This window comes from Nuphar pumila, chromosome 11 (assembly GCF_984573655.1).
Source record: "Nuphar pumila chromosome 11, dmNupPumi1.hap1.1, whole genome shotgun sequence".
Classification (NCBI taxonomy): Eukaryota; Viridiplantae; Streptophyta; class Magnoliopsida; order Nymphaeales; family Nymphaeaceae; genus Nuphar; species Nuphar pumila.
The window spans coordinates 14,632,380-14,636,331 of record NC_143259.1 but is presented as its reverse complement, the minus strand read 5'-3'; positions in this window follow the sequence as shown (position 1 = coordinate 14,636,331).

The window sequence follows — 3,952 nt, the reverse complement described above, 5'->3', positions numbered from 1 at the left end:
CGCTATGGATTATGTTGGTCGCTAATCTGTCGCAAATTAGCGACGAAAGTAGCGACAAATAAGTTTTGTCACTACTTAGTGTCAAAAAATTCACGATGAAAGTTATAGCGATGACGTTAATCCGTCGCTAAATCATTTAACGACGAATTAGCATTGGATTAGCGACGAATTTAGGTTGTCGCTAATCCAAAGGTTTCTTGTAGTGTTGGTGCCACAACTGACAAGGTGTATCAAAAAGATGGAAGGTGATTAGGCGCAACAATATGCTAAAATTGTGCAATCATATCCTCTTTTCTTTGGAACTGTGATGCCAGTTGTGGGACTTGTTTCTCAACTCAAACGCAACCTTGAGGTGCATTAGGATGTGAGGATTTGCAGCATCCTTCAACAAAACCGATATAGCTAATATTTTATGAGTATCATGTCAAATTCAGCTCTAACGATAATCCAGCTGCCGCTGACACCGTCAATTCACTTTTTATCTTGGATGGGTATCACAAGTTGTTTTGAGGACTATTGATGCTCTAGATGATGAACAAAATGGACTGCTGAAATTAATCTCAAAACAATGCGTTTGAGTGGCAACTGTGTCAATGACTTGATGCACTCAAATTTTAAGAGAATTTATGTATAGGCACCTGACTTATGCAAAATTGCTCTTACATTTTAAAAGTTTTCAAATAGGCGCTTATCTTTTCAACAAAGTGCCCATATGAGTTGGTTTGTCTGGCCCCAGTAAACATTAAGGACGTTCCAACCACCATGGTTTTATTTTTGTTCATAGCCATCCATTCAAGAGGCGTGTTTCTGTGTTCAGGGAAAACACTGCACGGGAGTTCATATTTTTAATAAGGGGAAGGGGAGCAATCACTACGTGGCTTCCCCTGGTTTGCTTAACACCGGAACAACTGCCTCCATTCAATGTATCATGAAAATGGTTGTTTTCCGCGGAAATGCCTCGACTGGTGTGCATTTTCGCGAGAACCACCCTGACAACACAAACAGCGGAAACCCAACTTTATGCCAAAAACCCTCGATGAGCGTGCTAAAATACGGGTGGGTTTTCTGAGTTTCGTGGGGGGAGTCCGATTCCGTTTCGGCGGCAAGCCTTTTCCACGTGCAAACGCCCCCTAAATGCCATTTATCACACGTATGAAAGCTCTAAGGCTATGTTTGGTGTTTGGATTGAAAGCCGGAAATGAGAGGGAGGTTGATATTTAATGGAGATTTAATAAATACTACCTACCCCGACATGTGATTTAAAACCCAGTTTTGGTTGAAGATAATAGTATTGGAAACAATGTTGACAGTATCGGTATCGGCCCTGAATCGTTGGGCGACCGATTCAGCTGTATCTGCAGATACTCAACTGAATCGTTCAGTATCGGCAATAAAGTAATAAAAAAATTTTTTGTGTCAATCATAACGTGACACATGTTAAAACCATTAAAGTAATATTAAATAATAAATTTACAATAAATGTTAGCATTTTTGCATTTATTTAAAAAATAATTGATTCAAGGTGAAGTGTATCGATTTTCTGCCGATACGAGGGATACTCACTGATACTGGTGACACTTATTGGAAGTAAAAATGAACTATTTTCAACTACATTTTCACAAGGATATTGTTTGTCTCCTATTTTCTTTTCTGCTCTCATCACCCCTCTCATCTCCTCCCCCAATACCGGCTCTCAAACTGACCTAAAAAGTTTTTGTTGTGCCCATCTGAAACATAAGCAATCCGACCATGATAGTTGGATGTTGTTGAGATCATATGTCGCTAACAGTACAGCTTGTCGGCATATGTGCAAAGTGAACAGATTGTGCTTTTTGCAGGTCACCAGTGAAGACGAAAACCAGACTCCGAAACTAGAGTTTGGCGCGTTCAATCTTCCTAAGAAAGGCAACAATTTATTAGGCAAGGTGATATTTTGAACTGAAGAATTCTTCTCAGTTGGCCATGTAATGGAGGATGTTTTCTGTCTTGAGTTGAACGACACTTGGTTCAAGGCTGCTGAGCAGTTTTAGGTGATTCCCCCCCCCCCCCCCCCTTAGCTTGTGAACTACGAAATAACCTTGGGCTCTGTTTGCAAACAAGTAGCTGGGATAGGAGTTACTGCAATTGGTAAAAACTTGGTCTAATTGTAACTGGGATGGGTATTTAACTACTTATGCATTTGAGATGGAAAGTGAGGTCCTTCTCTTTTGTAGGGTTGGGCATCAGGCAGGCCTGGGCCCGTATAGAGCTTGGCTCATTGGGCTTTAAGTGCAGCCCAGCCTCGAGATGGCTTAGCCCGTTTACTAACAGACCCAATTTTGACACGGTTCTTAATGGGCTCGGGTTTGAAGAGCAGCCCATGACCCGGCATTGGGCTAATGTGAAGTCGCAGCCCAAACTCATTTGTAGGTTATTTTTTAATAAAATTAATAAAATAAATTTTAAAATATCAAAAAATAGAAAGTATTAAAAAAAAAAATTTAATAAAATTAATAAATTAACAAGTGCTCATATACCCAACTAATTATCTTTTTAGTTTCTATAAAATTAATGCAACTAATTACTAATTAAGTAACTAATAATAGTTATCAAGTTATTATGCAATTAATTTAATTTTTATATTATTAAAAAATAATAAATAGCTCAGGCCCGTTGGACTGGCCCGAACCCGACCCATGGGTCGGGTTTTGGCCCAATAGGTAGAAAGGATAGGTTTATACCCGATAGCTAACAGGCCCAAGCCTAAAACCTTGACCCGAACCCGGCCCATGTCAGGTCGAGTGGGCTTGGCCGATCGAGCTCGGCCTGTTTCCCACTCTTACTCTTTAGTATTTTTACAAAAAAAATGAAATTGATAGCTACCACTTGTTCAAATACATATAGGGGTGGCAATCGGGTCGGGTTGGCGGGTCAACATACCTCAACACGAACCTGACACATTTATTAAATGGGTCGGCTGTGGCAAACACAAACCCGACCCATTTATTAAATGGGTAATCCGACACGACACGGTTAACCCATTTAATAAATGGATCGGGTCGGGTCGGGTCGGGTAAACGAGTCAGCGGGCGGATTGGCGGGTCAGGTTCGTGTTAGAGGGCGGGTTGGCCGGTCGGGTTCGTGTTAGCAGGCGGGTTGGAGGGTTAGCGGGCAGGTCGGGGTCGGGTAAACGGGTTGGCAGTTCGGGTAAACGGGTTGACCCACCTGCCTAACCCATTTATTAAACGGGTTAGCCGGGTTCGCATACCCCTAACACGAACCCGACCCATTTAATAAACGGGTTAAGCAGGTCGACCATTTTATGACACGAACCCGTTTAAGTCAAACCTGAACCCGCCTAAGAAGCGGGTTAGTAGGACGTGTCAGATTTTGCCACCCCTATATACATAATCTTCATCTTCTTACCAGTTTCCAAGCGGAGCCTTAAATAAACCTACTTAGTTGGTGATTGCAAGAATTTTGTGCCGTCAAAACAAGTTACAAAAATCAAGTCCCTTAATATCTGGTGGCCACGTGTAAAAGATGTGGCTTGATCCGTAGCTATCACAAAGCGCATGCATCGTGTAGATAGAAATCACATTATGGAATCCAACGATAGAGCTAGCACCTGCAATGCGTGTGCAAAAAAACAATGGTTGTTTTGAAATTAATAAAAAAACGGGATGTTCGGTGAAAAAAATAGTGAAACGAGTTACGGCAGGTTCGGTTGCTTCCAAAACATGTTGCTTTCACCGTGTTAGGGCATGTTCCTCAGCCCCAAGCTCCTTCCCCACCGCTCCAGCACCTTATTTGCCCTCGCCACCAATCTCCCGCCTCAACCTCCTCATTGTCGCCGTTCGTGACTCCTCCTTTGTCGCCACCGATGAGCACTCTACCTTTTACGAGCCGTTGTGGCTGTGAAGTTCCTCATGGGTGTGATTTCGAATCATTCTGATTCTAAATCACAAGGCAA